The sequence below is a fragment of the Chiloscyllium plagiosum genome, unplaced genomic scaffold (assembly GCF_037043375.1).
Source record: "Chiloscyllium plagiosum isolate Xiang-an unplaced genomic scaffold, Cpla_swu_hap1 HiC_scaffold_27, whole genome shotgun sequence".
NCBI classification, from domain to species: Eukaryota; Metazoa; Chordata; class Chondrichthyes; order Orectolobiformes; family Hemiscylliidae; genus Chiloscyllium; species Chiloscyllium plagiosum.
In genome coordinates, this window is record NW_028270165.1 from 31,410,078 (window position 1) to 31,427,541 (window position 17,464).

The 17,464-nt window shown below is 43.0% G+C and overlaps 2 protein-coding genes, 1 long non-coding RNA gene and 1 pseudogene across 3 annotated transcripts in view; 2 read left to right on the forward strand and 2 right to left on the reverse strand.

Annotated features, from left to right (window-relative positions):
* Nucleotides 1-17,464, forward strand: part of LOC122543482 (uncharacterized) — a 116,540-nt gene that overhangs the window by 79,625 nt on the left and 19,451 nt on the right. The gene's annotated exons all lie outside the window — the stretch shown is intronic.
* The window catches only part of LOC148143523 (uncharacterized), a 44,085-nt gene that overhangs the window by 22,494 nt on the left and 4,127 nt on the right, over nt 1-17,464 (reverse strand). The gene's annotated exons all lie outside the window — the stretch shown is intronic.
* Nucleotides 99-5,052, forward strand: LOC148143524 (uncharacterized). Its single transcript, XR_015751254.1, has 3 exons — nt 99-452; nt 540-731; nt 3,934-5,052. It is a non-coding gene; the product is annotated as an uncharacterized LOC148143524 (long non-coding RNA).
* LOC122543483 (uncharacterized) overlaps nt 12,128-17,464 on the reverse strand; it is a 48,512-nt pseudogene continuing 43,175 nt past the window's right edge.

Sequence of the window (17,464 nt, forward strand, 5' to 3'; positions counted from 1 at the left end):
AGAGGGTGCATTCGGCTGGTCCGCTAACCAGTAGGAAGGAGAGAGGCGGGGCTGGAGGACCCAGTGTGCGCGGCTGGTCCTCCGGCCGCCCGAGCAGCACGTGTGTTGCCACCGTCCCCGCGACTGAGGACTTCATGAATCTTCAGGGTTTTGGAAACGGTAAAAGGAGAGGAGCGGTGCCAGTGCAGACTAGAAGGTCTCAGAAACGCCCGTACAGGCCGCCAGAACCTAACGAGAAACTTTCGGTCTCCAGTTGGCAGCAAAAAGCTGTGTGGCGCAGGCGCCATCTTGGTTGGGGGCAATATTCTGCAGGGTGCCTCTTCGGTCGCCATTTTTAATAGGGGCAATGTGGAACAATTTCTTCGTCTCGAGTAGTGGGGACAATAGTACATATCAAATTCAGACCAGAGAAATGTTCATCTCCTGACTATTTTGGATTCCAGCATCTGCAGGTTTTTTTTGTCTGTTATTCTTTATTCGAATTCTTATCTTGGACTGAAATGTAAGGCCTTTTTTTTTACTGTAAACTCCATTTACAGGTATATTGAATGAGACTGCAGATTGGACCTTAAACATCACAGCAAGATCTGGCAGGCAGTCACTCAGTGCATCAGGATCTGAATATCATCAGCTTTTGAATAGGGAAGGAGAAGGGTTTGTCTGGTCTGTCTGTTGGAAACTATTTTCAACTTATAAAAATGGAAAAGATAATACGAGGGAATGAATAAAAAGTAAGTGAATTTTTAAAACTGAAGTCATAGAATGGTACATCGCAGAAACAGACCCTTTGGTCCAATTTAATAGTGCTGATCAGATATCTCAAATTAATCTCATCCCATTTGCCAGCATTTGGCCAATATCCCTCCAAACCCTTCCAATTCATACACCTAAGCAGATGCCTTTTAAATGTTGTAATTGTACCAGCTTCCACCACTTCCTCCTACAGCTCATTCAACACACACACCATCCTCGGTGAGAAAAGGTTGCCCCTTCGGTCTAGTTCTGGACTTCCCCACCCAGAGAAAAAACCTTGGCTATTCCCCCTATTGATGCCCCTCATGATTTTATAAACCTCTTTATAATGTCATTCCTCAGCTGGCGATGCTTCAAAAAAGACAGCCCCAGTCTATTCAGGCTCTCCCTATAACACAAACCTTCCAATCCTAGCAACGTCCTTGTAGATTTTGTTTGAACCCATTCAAGTTTCACAACATCCTTCCTACAGGAGGAAGACCAGAATTGAACGCAGTATTCTAAAAGTGGTCTAACCAATATCCTGTTCAGCTACAGCATGACCTCCCAACTCCAATACTCAATGCATTGATCAATAAAGACAAACGTACCAAACACCTTCACTATCCTGTCTGTTACTTTCAAGAAACTGTGAACCTGTGAAACTTTGTTGAGCAACACTTCCCAGGACTTTAACATTAAGTGTATAAGTCCTTCCCTGATTTGACTTTCCAAAATGCAGCACCTCATATTTATCTAAATTAAACTCCATCTGCCACTCCTCAGCTCACTGGCCCATCTGATTAAGGTCCTATTGCACGCTGGAGTGACCTTCTTCACTGTCTAGTATACCTCCAATTTTGGTGTAATCTGCAAACTTACTAACCGTACCTCCTATGTTCACATCCAAATCATTTATATAAATGACGAAAAGCAGTGGACCCAGCACTGATCCTTGTGGCATACTATTGGTCACAGGCCTCCAATCTAAAAACCAACCCTCCGCCACCATGGTCTGTCTTCGACCTTTGAGCCAGTTCTATATTCAAATAGCTAGTTCTCCCTGTATCCCATGTGATCTAACCAGTCTACCATGTTGAATGCTTTACTGAAGTCCATATATATCACATCCATCTCTCTACCCTCATCAATCCTCTTTGTTACTTCTTCAAAAACTCAAATCAAATTAGTGATACGTGATTTTCCACAGTATATGTGCCTTTCCAAATATATGTAAATCCTGTCCCTCAGGCTCACCGGTCCCTAGTTCCCTGGCTTTTCCATACCACCTTTCTTAAATAGTGGCATCATGTTAGCCAATCTTCAGTCTTTCGGCACCTCACCTGTGGCTATCAGTGATACAAATATCTCAGCAATCACTTCCCAGGCCTCCTGCAGAGTTTAAGGGTACACATGATTAGGTCCTAGGGATTTATCCATCCTTTTGCATTTTAAGTATCTCGTCTTCTATAATATGGACATTTTTCAAGATGTCACTATTTATTTCCCAAAGTTCTCTAGCTTGCATGTCCTTAAACAATGATGCAAAATACTCATTTAGTATCTCCTTGTTCTCCACACATAGATGGCCTTGTTGATCTTTAAGGGGCCCCATTCTCTCCTTGTTACTGTTTTGTCCTTAAACTGCTGTTGAACTGGGAGTCTCTATTGTTCAATGGGTAAAGTTGTGACAGCGAAAGAGACATGGTTTAAATGGGAGATAAATATAGATGATTGCAAGTTTTTAAAGAGTTGAATTTCAGGGCACAGCTAGCAAGGTGTCAGCATTGTCCAGACTAGAGGTAACAGAGGAAAGGGTGAGACCTTTAGAAACAATTCACCTGAGGTAAAATGAGGTCATGTTACAGAAGTGCATCACCCTATCACAGACCCTACAAACCCCTTTCACTTACTAAAACTCTATGACATTTCTATCTTTCCTCAGTTCTGATGAAGGATGATCATAAGCAAAATATTCATTCTCTTTCTGTCCACAGACATGCTGAGAACTTTCTGTTTGAACTGCTGAAGTTGATGATAGGAACTGTGTGATTGAAAGCTGCTCTTGCAGTGCAATATTTTGCCATTGTTATGAACATTCTGGTCTGGCCTCAGACAGTTTCCAGCGAGTGGGTGGAGTTTCAGAAGGGACAGAAAACAATGGCTTCAGTCATCCCAATGTTAAAATGGAGGACATTTCTACTTATCCAGGAGTGGGTATCAGGCATGTCAGGGCAGTACATGACTTGGAGGTTCACATACACATGCTTCCTTGATCCTTTTCCATGGTGAAGATTGAAGCACTGCAAGATCCTGTCAAAATGCTAGCTAAGTTGAAGCAATATAAATTCTTCCTCTGCTAGCCGCTGCCTCTCCCAGCTATTTCTCTCATTATGTTACTCTCCACCTCTCGCTCATAGAATCATACAGCACTGAAACAGATCCTTCAGCCCAACTTGTCCATGCCAACCAGGTCACCCAAACTAAATTACAATAGTCTCATTTGTTTGCATCCAGCACATATCCCTCTAAACCATTCCTCTTCATGTACTTGTCCAAATATCTTTTAAAAGTTGTAACTGTAGCTGCACATAGTACTTCCTCTGGCAGCTCATTCTACATATGAATATCTCTCTGTGTGAAAATGTTATCCTTCAGGTCCCTTTTAAATCTTTCTCCCCTCACTTTAAAATTATGCCCTCTAGCTTTGGACTCTCCTATCTTCCCTATGTCTGTCATGATTTTATAAACCCCTATAAGGTCACTCCTCAATCTCCTATGCTCCAATGATAAAAAGACCCAGATTATCCAGCCTCTCCTTACAACTCAAACCCTCCAGACTCGGCAACATCCTTGCAAATCTTTTCTGTGCCCTTTCCAATTTAATAACATACTTCCTAAGCAAGGTGACCAGAACTCTATACACCAACTTCCTGTCCAGCCCCCAACTGCCACTCCAAAACAGGCCAGATTGAGAGAGTAAGGGTAGATTCCTTTCCATGAAGGACATTAGTGAACCAGTTGGGGTTTTATGACAACCTCAGTGGCTCTATGGAAACTTTTTTCCTAGTACTGGCACCACAAAGTGTCAGGTTCATTCAGTTAAATTTCATTGTGTTTTTGTTGGTTATCGCTCACATTCTTTCTCTTTTAACTCTGTTGCTTGTCATGAATTCGACTGGGACAATACTACTATTATAGGACAAGCCAAACAGAGAACAGCCAGGGAATTCCTAGAGACATGGCACTCATCCACACAGATTCAATCAATAAGCACATCGACCTGGACCCAATATACCGACCACTGCAACGGACAGCTGGAACTGACAACCGGAAGCGGCAGATTCAAACCACTATAAATGCAGGAGGAAACATCACAGAAGTGTTTCACAGGAGGCTCCCAAGCACTGAGGATGTCACCTAGACAGGGGACAAAACATCTGCAACACAAATTCCCAGCTCGGCGAACAGAACCACAACAACGAGCACCCGAGCTACAAATCTTCTCACAAACTTTGAATTTACTCTATTAATACCCTCTACCTCCGCGGTCTTCGGTGGTTGACTGGGCTACCCTCAACTGCAGCATTGAATTTTGGAAGCAAAGTTTCCTTTCAGCTGAATTTCTAGCTCCATTCCAGTATGATATTATTAACTTCAGAACTTTAGTAACAGTTCATGAATTGATAGAGTCAATAAAGATAAATTGTTACACACAGAAAAAAGCAGCAATATCTCTGTCTGGAATAAGCTTTTAAAGGACGAAAGCAAGCTGTCACAGAGGGGATTCAGACCAATTAGCCATGTCTGGGAGCAGAAGGGGTTGCGGCTAAACAAACAAAGCTGTTTTGACACATACTTGATGACTGGCTACTTTACGCCACAAGGACAGCTGATTGCCCTGCAGAAGAATGTAAGGAATTAATCATAGGAAAGCTCTGTCTTCAAGCAGACAGCAAACACTGAATGTAACAAGAATCAAACAAGTCATTTCTGATAAGGAAGCAAGCTGCAGACCTGATGCTTCTGGAGGAGTAATCAATATTTTGGATAAAATTATCTATAGAATCATCAATAATATCACATTATAGACCTGAAGAATGAAACTCTATATGCATACGAATCCGACACCATAACCCTTCATTTGCATAACTTCCAGGAAAAACACTGTATAAAGATCAAACCCTGGACGTCAGAGACACTATTGTAACTAAATTTAATTGGGTAATAGCCAAGTTGAATTGTGAGGCTTAACTTGTTAATGTGAGGGGTCCTATTTTGGTTGCTACATGCAATAAAGTTTAAATCATTGCTTCAGTACTTCACTGTCTGTGAGATTTCTTAATAAATAGCCGAATTAAAATTGATGATTCACCCACAACACCAGTCTTTTGTCCACACCTTCCCATTGGAAAAGGTCTGAAAATAGCATGAGTTGTTATCTCTCAGATTTGGCAAAGACTGGATACGCAGCAGAAATCAGGCTGTTGACCATCCTTGATACAACCACAGAGCTAGATTAGATTAGATTAGATTAGATTACAGTGTGGAAACAGGCCCTTCGGCCCAACAAGTCCACACCGACCCGCCGAAGCGAAACCCACCCATACCCCTACATTTACCCCTTACCTAACACTACGGACAATTTAGCATGGCCAATTCACCTGACCCTGCACATCTTTGGACTGTGGGAGGAAACCGGAGCACCCGGAGGAAACCCACGCAGACACGGGGAGAATGTGCAAACTCCACACAGTCAGTCGCCTGAGGCGGGAATTGAACCCGGGTCTCTGGCGCTGTGAGGAAGCAGTGCTAACCACTGTGCCACCGTGCCGCCCACTACATTAGATTCCCTACAGTGTGGAAACAGGCCCTTTGGCCCAACAAGTCCACACCGTCCCTCCGAAGAGTAGCCCACCCAGACCCATTTCCCTCTGACTAATACACCTAACACTATGGGCAATTTAGCATGACCAATTCACCCTGACCTGCACATCTTGGACTGTGGGAGGAAACTGGAGCACCCAGAGGAAACCCACGCAGACACGGGGAGAATGTGTAAGCTCTACACAGGGAGTCGCCCGAGGCTGGAATCGAACCTGAGACCATGGTGCTATGGGGCAGCACTGCTTACCACTGAGCCACTGTGCTGCCCACTTGCAGCAAGTTTTGCATCAAGAGAAAGAGGCCCTTTGGCCCATTGTGTCTGCACTCCAGATCAAACATCCATCTATTCATTCTAATTCTATTTTCCAGCACTTGGTCTGGTGTGGCATTTCAAGTGCCCATCAAATGCTTTTTAAATGTCTTGAGGGTTCCTGTCTCTGCCACCCTTTTAGACGGTGAGTTCCAGAAACTGACAACTCCCTAAGTGAGAAAAAGCTTTTGTTAAATTCCCTCGAAATGTCCTACTCCTCACCTTAAAACTATGCCCCCCGGTTGTTGACTTGAGAATGTGTATCAGGTATGAGCAGGTAGGGAAAGAGTTAAGTTTTGTGAAACAAGAGGTTCAGCTGAACATGACTCAGATCAGATAAGAAGCAGCAGTTAACAATGGGGTGCTGGAGGCAAGGGTAATGGGTTAACAAAGTGGAACAGCATTCATTATGTGGAGCCAAATAACAAAATTGGAAGCATTCAATATGTACGGTCAGTTAACAAGGTGACAGTATTCATTATGTGAAGCCAGTTAAGGTTGAGAACATTCATTGTGTAACAGCAGATGGCTTAATCTTTATTGTTGACGCTTGCTGATTGTAACGGTCACCCAATCAATATGTATGTTGCCTTATCTGGATGCTTCTCCCTTTAAAATGGCCATATAATTCGTTAAGAATCTGCTGTTCAACAGAAGACCGTGAACCCACATCTTGGGCGGTACGGTGGCCCAGTGGTTAGCACTGCTGCCTCACAGCGCCAGAGACCCGGGTTCAATTCCCGCCTCAGGCGACTGACTGTGTGGAGTTTGCACATTCTCCCCTTGTCTGCGTGGGTTTCCTCCGGGTGCTCCGGTTTTCTCCCACAGTCCAAAGATGTGCAGGTCAGGTGAATTGGCATGCTAAATTGTCCGTAGTGTTAGGTAAGGGGTAAATGTAGGGGTATGGGTGGGTTGCGCTTCGGCGGGTTGGTGTGGACTTGTTGGGCCGTAGGGCCTGTTTCCACACTGTAAAAGTAATCTAATCTAAAAAAGTAAACTAATCACGTCTCTGTGCACATGGGTGATCATTCTCCCTGCCTCCAGGGCCCGGAATAAAGATGAAGGAGGTAAAGCTATACTGTCTCTGAGCATTTTGCTTCGACTGAGGGGGGAAATGGAATGCCAAACTGATTAGATTAGATTAGATTCCCTACAGTGTGGAAACAGGACCTTCGGCCCAACAGGTCCACACCGACCCTCCGAAGAGCAATCCATTCAGACCCATTCCCCTACATCTACCCCTGACTAATGCACCTAATATTACGGGCAATTTAGCATGGCCAATTCACCTGAGCTGCACATTTTTGGACTGTGGGAGGAAACCAGAGCACCCAAAGGAAACCCACGCAGACACGGGGGGGGGGGGGGGGGGGGAGAGAACGTGCAAACTCCACACAGATAGTTGCCCGAGGTGGCGTTTGAACTGGGGTCCCTGGTGCTGTGAGGCAGTAGTGCGAACCACAGAGCCATGCAAATGTTTATCCCTATCTATGCCACTCAGAACTTTGATCCCTTCCCAGCCTCCTCTGCCTGAAGGAATACAACCCCAGCCTGTCTAGCCTGCCTTCACAGCTGAATCACTGCAGCCCAAGCAACATCCTGAATTGAATCGCCTCGGAACCTCTGTAGTTTCATCACATCCTTCCTATAATGTGGAGACCAGACCTGTAAACAGGCCATAGCTGGAGTATTAATGGTACGTACAGCTCCATCATAACCTCTTGCTCTTGTATTTGATTTAAACAATAAAGACAAGTGTCTCATATGTCGCCTTAACTATCATATCCAACTGACCTACTGCCTCAGAGGATCTATGGACATGCGCATTCTCTGATCCTCTGTACTTGCTTAGGTCCTGCCATTCAAAATGTATTTCTTTGCCTTGTTGGACCTTCCAAAATGCATCATGTCACACTTTTCAGGATAAAATTCCATTCGCCATTGTTCAGCCCGCCTGACCAGTCCATTAATATTATCCTCTCGTCTAAGGCTTTCTCCTTAATATTTACACCACCATATTTTGTATCATTTAGGAACATAGTGTTATGAAGTCAAACGAGTGCATGTTCACTTTAAATAGAAAGTGTTTTCTGAATATTAAACTTAAACTACAGGCTAAGTTGTCTGAATGGAAAGACTGAAAGACGAGCTGTTCCAAAATAGATACATGTCACAATTGGCTGGTAAATGGATACCTGAGCTTTGGTTGCTGTTTTGACAACAGTTAGAATTTAACCAATTAGTTTAAATTATGTGCAGGTTGCCAAAACCCAATCAAGTTTGAATTTATTGTTTTGACAACACCGGACCAATGACAGGGAACAATGTTTGGGGATTATAAAACCAGAGCATTTTGAAGGTTTGGTCAGAGCTAATTGCCCATTTAATATCTTGCACTCAAAGAAAGAAGAAGGCACTCTCTAACGATAGGTACCTTTTCCTGTAAAAGCAATAAAAAGAAAGACAACCCAGGGAGATCAGCAGATGAAAAACCGAAGACAGCAGAGAAGACAGAGTGTGTGGACTTGAGGTTAAGTTATTGTAATGTTTAATTTTGTTACTGAAGCACCATTTTTTTGGAATTGGGGTCATATAGCAATTGGTTACAAAGAAGAGTGTTCAGTTTGATAATAGCTTTGATTAGTGTTCACTATTAGAGTTAGGAAAATAAATTATTATTTCTCTTTAAATAGTGGAAATTAGGATTTGTCTGTCACGCACTCATATTTTAACAGAGTTATGAGATGAGGCGAGCCTGTCTGGGTATTTGGTTTTAATTAACAGCATCGTAACAATAGGAACAGGAGTAGACATTCAGCAACTTGAGCTTGCTCTGCCATTCAATAAGATCAAGGCTGATTGGTGAACTAACTCCATTTACTGCTTTGGGCCTGTATCCCTCGATACCCTTCCCTAAAAAAATTGTATTTCAGATTTAAATTTAGCTATTGAATTAGCATTGACCGCCATTTGAGGAAGAGTGTTCCAAACCTCCAATACTCTTTGCATGTAGAAGTGCTTTAATAACATCTCTCCTGAATGGTCTGGTCCAAATTCTTAATCTATGCCTACTGGTTTCAGAATCTTCACCAGTGGAATTAGTTTATCTTTGTCAACCCTGTCTTTCCCAAATAATAACCTGTTGACCTTAATTAAATCACACCTTAATCTTATAAATTCTACAGTAAAGGCCTAACTTATCTCATCTCTCCTCATAACTTAACCCTTGAAGTCCAGGTATCATTCTTGTAAACCCTGCGTTGAACTCCTTCCAGCGCCAAAACATCATTCCCAAGGTTGATACCCAGGTCTTCTCACTGTACTAAGTGGCGCCTAACTGATGATAGCTCAGCTTCTTAAACAATAAGTGTGAAGTCTGTCTGTGTCCCAATGCTATCAGACTGACAAACCCTTGGTATAGTTTTACACTGATTCATGCAGTTTTTGAGCAAAAACAATGTAATTCTGCCAATTTATTTTTCTCAAAAACTGCATGAGTCCATGTAAAACTCTGTAAAACTATACAGAGAGTTTGTCAGTCTGACATAGCATTGGGACACAGACAGACTTCACACCTATTGTTTAAAAAGCTGAGCTATCTTGAGAATGTAATTTAAAAGTAGTTCTGGGATTTACAGATCAAAGAACAGAAAACAGCATTTCCCATTATAAAAGATGGAAATTTTAATCTAAGATTGTTTTACTGTATCACATCACCATGACACTGGACTCCTTTGGCTATAAATTCTGTGAACATGATCTTAACCTCCACAACCATCTGATGAAGGAGCAGTGGTCCGAAAGTTATTGCTTCCAAATAACTGGATGATAACCTGGTGTTGTGTGATTTTGTTTTTAACATCCTCGCTAGTCCAACACCAGCACCTCCAAGTCATATAGATCATTAAAAGTTAAAGATTTCACAGTCCCAGAGGGCTGCTCTCTTATTACAGAGAGAGAGAGCGCCAACTGGTGGTGAGTTTAACCTGAAGGTCACCACACCGCAGAGGTGTGGTTGAGCAGGAAGACCTTCATGGTAACCCCAGCCAGTGCATGAAATGAATCCGCACTGTTGGTGTCACTCTACATTGCAAACTAGCCGTCCAGCCAACTCAGCCTGCTTTCAGAGCATTAAGGTGTAGAAAGAATAGCAATTGATACAGAGCCGAACCCTGTGGTACACAACTGGACACAGGCTTCCATTCACAAAACACCCTTCCACCATCACCCTCTGCTTCCTCCTACTAAGAAACATTTGGATCCAATTCCCCAAATTACCCTGGATCCTGTGGACTCTTGGCTTTTTAACCAGATTACCACATGAAATCTTGACAAAAACCTAACTGAAGTCCACGTAGACGGTATTAACTGCACTAACCTCATTTACATGCCTAGTCACGTCCTTGCCAAATTCATTTAAATTTGAGAGACATGATCTCCCCCTTACATAGGTATGCTGACTGTCCTTGATTAATCCAGGGTAATTTGGTGAATTGGATCCAAATTTTGCTTAGTAGGAGGAAGCAGAGGGTGATGGTGGAAGGGTGTTTTATGAATGGAAGCCTGTGTCCAGTGGTGTATCACAGGGTTCGGCTCTGGGTCCATTGCTGTTTGTTCTGCACATTAATGCTCTGAAAGCAGGCTCAGTTGGCTGGACAGCTGGTTTGCAATGCAGAGTGACACCAACAGTGCAGATTCATTTCATGCACTGGCTGGGGTTACCATGAAGGTCATCCTGCTCAACCACACCTCTGCAGCGTGGTGACCTTCAAGTGGAGATTAATTCCATCCCTCGGAATTTTTCGGATAATTTCCCGACCACAGATGTTAAACTCATTGACCAATAGTTTCCTGGTTTATCCCTTCCACCTTTCTTCAATTTTGATACCACGTTAGCTGTCCTCCAGTCCTGACTATTGGACCTCCAGCTTCACAATGCCCTATACCTATTCAGGAAACCCTAACCCTGGCCCCAGGTAAGCGACATATCACCCTGGAGTCTCATCTGCAGCGGTAGAAATGCCTGTCTGTGCTCCACACGGTTGAATCTTCTGTTGCTATAATTCTCCCTCTCTTTCTGCTCTCCCCTTTGCAGCTGGGCATTGACTGCATTTCCCAGAGGACACCACTCTCCCAATCCAGAGGACACCACTGTCATCTATCAAACTCTGTCTCGCTGATCACTCCATGTAAAGGTAATTCATTTCCCTTCGGGGTCACTACAGTCGGGATAGTCCATTTTAAAAATCAACTTTGAGGAAAATTTTCTTTCATCCAGAGGGTGGTGGGACTATGGAACTCATTGCCTTTACGTGTGGTAGACAAGCAGGAAGCTGGGAGAATACAGCAAGCCAGGCAGCAGCAAGAGGTGGAGAAGTCGACATTTTGGGTGTAACCCTTCTTCAGATAAGTGTGGTAGAGGCAGAAACCCTCATAACACTTAAGACGTAGAGTATTTAGATGTATACTTGCAAAGCCAAAGTATACAGGGTTATGGGCCAAGTGCTGGAAGATGGGATTAGAGTTGTTAGGTGCTTATTTTTGACCATTGCAGACTCAATGGACCAAAGAGCTGGAGACCTCAATGACTCTAAAATGCTTCGGATATGGGAAGGTATAGTAAACAGTCAAAAGAACACAAAGAAATTGTGGGAAACAGAACTGAAAGTTATGGTTAATAATACTGAATGACTACATCAGATTCACTTTAATGTGAAGTGCAAACAATTTGTTTGAAATCAATGTTTATAAAGCAAGAAACCAATACAGCTTGTAATGTAGGGTGTGTGACATATTCCAATACCATTTAAGTTTGGATTTCTGAATTGTGTTTCTGCGGCATATGGGTTTTTCTGTGTGCCTGGAGTGTTTAATTATTATAGGTATTTTTGTAGCCTTGGTGATTTACATGAAAAATAATTTGAAGACAAATGGGTTTTTGTTTAGAGTAGGAAAGGTTATGACTACGCAATGTACACTGAGTCATACCTTAAGCTTTCTGACGGAAGTTTCAGAACTTTTTTTGATTAAAAACTTAAAAGAAAACACACAGCTGAAGAGGGGTTAAATTTTGGTTTCCATTTGGGGCAGTTCTGCAAGTGTCTTCAATTAAGGTGTCTGGTAAAGCAGTATTCCTGAGAAAGGTAGAAGACATCAGAATAGACTACTTTTAGAGTAAGGAGATTAGTAATACTTCCAGACCAGACAGAATGTTTGAATAAAACCCTGAAGAGGTTATTTGAAGTTGTGAATGTTTACGGTCAGGTGCATGAAAGCTCCAAATATACCTTACCTGAATTTCTGAACTGGGAGTGGAAGTCATAGTTAAATCTATAGAGGTGTTAGGGAAAGCAATTTTCTTCAATGTGAGTATTGTACTTTGGGTAGTGGGCAGAGGGGTAATGGGAATTTGAAAAGGAGTGCTTTTAGGATCATGTTTCCATGTGTTTCAACATCTTTAAGTTTGATGTATAAGTAAACAGTCTTTTGCTTTTGCTTAAAAATTTCTGTTTTACTGTTAAAACCAAATTTGCCACATTACATGCTTTTTTTTCCCCAATGACAGACAACTTCATTAAAACCAAAACAAACCATGATCTACCAAGCCAGACTCGTCTGGTAATAACATCAGCTGGGATCACAACAAGGAATACTTGGAAATCAAAAGTGAAACAGAAGTGAGATATGAGAATAGTATCACAATATTACGGATTGCCAGGTGTGGACCCACAACTATAACTTTATCAAATAACACAACTCATAAGAACAAATTATCTTGCATTACACTTGTTAGTAACACTGAATGCTCAGAAAGAATCACCTTGTCCTGAATTTGGAGGACAGAAAGTCTAGTGGTTAGTTCAGTTCTTCTTCCTCTCAGATCTGTTCTAACAAGCTGTGCTTATTTGAGTTAAAAGTTATACAGACTCACTCGCTCAATGATCAGATCTCATTGAAAAGGAAATTCAACAGGATATTGCTTGGATTGGAACATTTTAGTGATGAAGAGAGGGTGTGGGAGCTTAAGATAGAGGGTAGCAAGGGGCTCAGTGGTTAGCACTACTGCCTGACAGTGCCAGGGACCTGGATTCAATCCCAGCCTCGGGGCAACCGTCTGTGTGGAGTTTGCACATCAGCCCCGTGTCTGCTTGGGTTTCCTCCGACAGTCCAAAGATGTGCAGTTTGGCGAATTGGCCATGCTAAATTGCCCATAGTGTTCAGGGATGTGTAGGTTAGGTGCATTAGTCAGGGGTAAATGTACAGTAACAGGGGAATGCTTCTGGTGGGATACTCTGTGGAGGGTTGGTGTGGACTTTCTGGGACGAAGGGTCTGTTTCCACACTGGAGGGATTCTATGAGTGGATTTGAAGCAGCTAACCTCCTCGGTTGAAAGGTCAGTAACAAGGGGCATAATTTTAACATGAAGGGTCTCAGTAGGTTGAGAGGGGATTTGAGGAATAATTTCTTTTCATCCAGAGGGTGGTAGGAATCTGAAATGCACTGCTTGAGAAGATAGTGGAGGTGAGAAACCTCACAACCATTAAAAAATAAATGAATGAGCAGTTAAAGTGTCATGACATTCCAGGTTATGTACCAAAAGCTGGGAAGCAGATTTGGTGTAGACAGGTGAGCATAGACTCAATGAGGCGAAGGGTGTCTTCTGTGCTGTTTATGATGCAATGAGCTATGATACAAGCTGTGTCTGAGGTACATTTCTTGTACAGATTTATTCACTCACTTGGTGATCAGATCTCACTGAACTGTGACACAAGCTGCGACTATCTGAATTACATTTGAACAGACTCACCTGCTCAATGTTCAGATCTCAATAAACTAGCTGCGCCTGAACCATATTTGTGGTTTGACTGAACTATAGCAATAAAGAAAATTATATTTCAGTACAGCTTTTCACATCATAAAATGTTTCAGACACATTGAATCAGATGACCAAAATCATGGACCAAGAGGTTTTCAGGACAAATTGAAGTAGAAAAGAGTTACTTATGGAGGAAAATCCAGAGCTTAGGGTCCAGGCAGCTGAAGACATGGTGACCAATTAACCCATTCCTGGGCCTGCTCACAGTTCACCTCACTGAATCTCATGCTATTCTGAGTAATCATCATTCTTCTATCTTCCTCTTATTTCAACATTGTTGGAAATTATTTTACTGGTGATTTATTTTACTGATGTCCCTGTATTCGCACTCACAAACAGTTTCAATTTTTTTGTAGCTATTAGCAGTACCTTAGTAAGCTTTTGAAAACTGAATCTCCCAGGATGTCCCGACCTTGGAGTATTTTCTCTGCTGTGCCCTCATATTTAGCCAATCCAAAGCACAAAGGCAATTTTCGAATTAACTTAGGTGTAAGCAGGGAATAATCAAGTTGGGTATTAATAATCAACCTGATCTAATAATTTTCCAGCAATCTTGAACAGTCTCGTTGGGCAGAGATATTTCCCTTGTGAGATTGTTTAGCTCAGTTGGCCGAACTGCTGCTTTGCAATATAGGGGAATGCCCACTGTGTGGGTTCAATTCCCACACCAGCTTACGTTACCATGAAGGATACTCCTTCTCAACCTCTCTCTCCCCACCTGCCATGTGGTGCCCTTCAGGTCAACCACCAACAGTCCTCTCTCTCTCTCTCTCTAATGAGAGAATAGGACCGTAGCAACTTATTTTTGGGCCAGAAAACCCCCATTCAAGTTCCACCCGTCCCAAAGAACACATCCAAACAACAACAAATATTTCAACATGAAACCAGCAAAGGAGGGAGATGGTCTTCAGGTATGAGCTTGGACAAGAGCTGGAACTGTTTCAACTCATACACCTTAAAAAAGGAAGCTTGATATTTTGTCAAATATCCCTTGGCCGAATGCAATTCCCAGCACACACCCGTCCTGTTACTTCTACCTTCTTTGTGGTTTCAGCAGAGGTACAGACAGGCTGCTCAGATCCCTGCTGACACTGCTCAAATACTTTTGGTCTCCACTCTCTTCAGTTTCAGAGTCCTGGACGGTCCCATAAAGATTGCTCCTCTGTAGGTACAGGTGGAACTGACTCCGAGCGGAGGGGCAGGAGATGGAGGCAGTGCATCGGGTGCTGCTTGGGGATTAAGGGTTGAGAAGCTGGAGTGCTTCAAGTGGAGTTCCCACTACCCTGTCTCCCAACATCCATCTCCTGGACCAGCGTCACATCATTGTTCCCATTCTGCTACAGACCAGTTTGTTGGAGATCAAGCATATGTTGCAAGTGCACAGATATGACTACCTGTCATCCTGTCTAAGGCAGTAGACGTGTCCTGTATTGATCCATTTCAAAGTGGTGCTTGAAGCTCCAGGGAGACAGTCACTGTTTTCATGAGAGATAGTCTTTATAACCTACGACCTCTGAACCCAGTGCACTCCTCCGATTCTGATTTTCCTACCTACCGCCTACAACGCTCCACAATATTGGCCCAGCTTTGAGCTGCAAAGGCCTCAAGCTCTGAAATTCCTTCCCTAAACTCCTTCTCATCTTTTAAGATATTTCTTAAAATGTAATTGTTATTGTTATCGCCTTACAGTGGGAGAATCAGACATGACCAACAAACATTTTTAATGCTTGGACAATAAGGATCAGAGCTGAAAAATGTGTTGCTGGAAAAGCGCAGCAGGTCAGGCAGCATCCAAGGAGGAGAATCGTCGTTTCAGACATAAGCCCTTCTTCAGGAAGGGCTTATGCCCGAAACGTCGATTCTCCTGCTCCTTGGATGTTGCCTGACCTGCTGCGTTTTTCCAGCAAAACATTTTTCAGCTCTGATCTCCAGCATCTGCAGTCCTCACTTTCTCCACAATAAGGATCAGCCATTTTCGAACTGGAAACGTGAACCTGCCACTTCACTTTCAGTCAGGAACAGAAGCCAGTTTGACCCAATCTCTGATTGAACGTTTCCAACATTGCTGTTGTTCTTGCTGAATCTAAACCCAGTTGTAAAGGAGCTTGTGTTTGATGTCGAGAAGCTCTTAACCATGGAAGACAGCAGCTGGGTAATATTCCTACCCCAACCTAAAATTACCCCCACGTTTAGTCCTGGGTGTGATTAACAGCAGCAATGACTTCAAAATCCAAGTCATTCATGAACTTGCTGGTGCCTCAGCAGAGCAGATGACTGAGTGAATCCCTTCCCACACTTGGAGCAGGTGAATGGCCTCTCTCCTGTGTGAATACGCTGGTGTACAGTAAGGTGAGTTGACCGCCTGAACCCAGTTCCACAGTGAGAGCACCTGAATGGTCTCTCATCAGTGTGAAGAATTTGATGGGACATCAGCTCCCCAGAACTTTTATAGCACTTTCCGCAGTCTGGACATTGAAAAGGTCTCTCATGAGTGTGAACTCTCTCATGTGTCAGCAGGGCAGATGACTGGGTGAAGCCCTTCCCACACTTGGAGCAAGTGAACAGTTTCTCACGAGTGTGGGTTTTCTGGTGCGAATGCAAGCTGGATAACTGAGTGAAACTCCTCCCGCAGTCAGGGCAGGTGAATGGTTTCTCCCCGGTGTGAGTTCTCTGGTGTTTCTGTAAGCTGGATAACTGAGTGAATCCCCGACCACAGTCAGAGCAGGTGAATGGCTTCTCCCCAGTATGAGTTCTTCGGTGTTTATATAAGTTGGACGACTGAGCGAATCCCTTCCCACACTCGGAACAGGTGAATGGTTTCTCCCCAGTGTGAATTCTCTGATGTACATGTAAACTAGATAAATGAGCAAATCCTTTCCCACACTTGGAACAGATAAGCGGTTTCTCACCAGTGTGAATTCTCTGGTGTATTTGTAAGCTGGATAAATCAATGAATCCCTTTCCACACTTTGAACACGATAACGGCCTCTCTCCAGTATGTCTGCGCCTATGAATTTCCAGCTGGGATGGGTAATTGAATCCTTTCCCACAGTCCCCACATTTCCATGGTTTCTCCACGGTGTCAGCACCAGTGTGAGTGCGTTGATGAGTTTCCAGCCAGGACGGGAATCTGAATCCCTTCCCACACTCCCCACATTTCCATGGTTTCTTCATGGGTGCCAGTGTGGGTGTCTGTCAAGGTTGGATGATCAGTTGAATTCTCCTCCACACAGTGAACATGTGCTGTGAACAGTCAGATGTTTGTCAGTCTGTGTAACTGCTTAAAGCTCTTTCTTCACCATTTTGTCAAGGGCTTTCATCTAGTTGTGGTAGTGGTTCTGGCTGGTCCAGGTCTCCTTGGGGGAGGAATCCCGCATGAATATGGGCTTTATTACAACTTGATATTAATTCGTTCCGAGCATGTACTTCACTATTTAATTACTATGTTATCCTTTTTTATTCTTCTTTGAGGAATGGAAGATATTTTATTACAGACTCTGGTTAGCTAAAGGTTAGATTAGTAGTTAGTTGAGTTTTGTCTTTTTTTTTCTGTATCTCTTCTTTTTGTTTGACAGCTTTTGGTTATTATTTATTTAATATAAAATTGTATATTAGTGCTTGTACTTGTGTTTTTTTTAATCTGTAAGCTTGTAAAAACA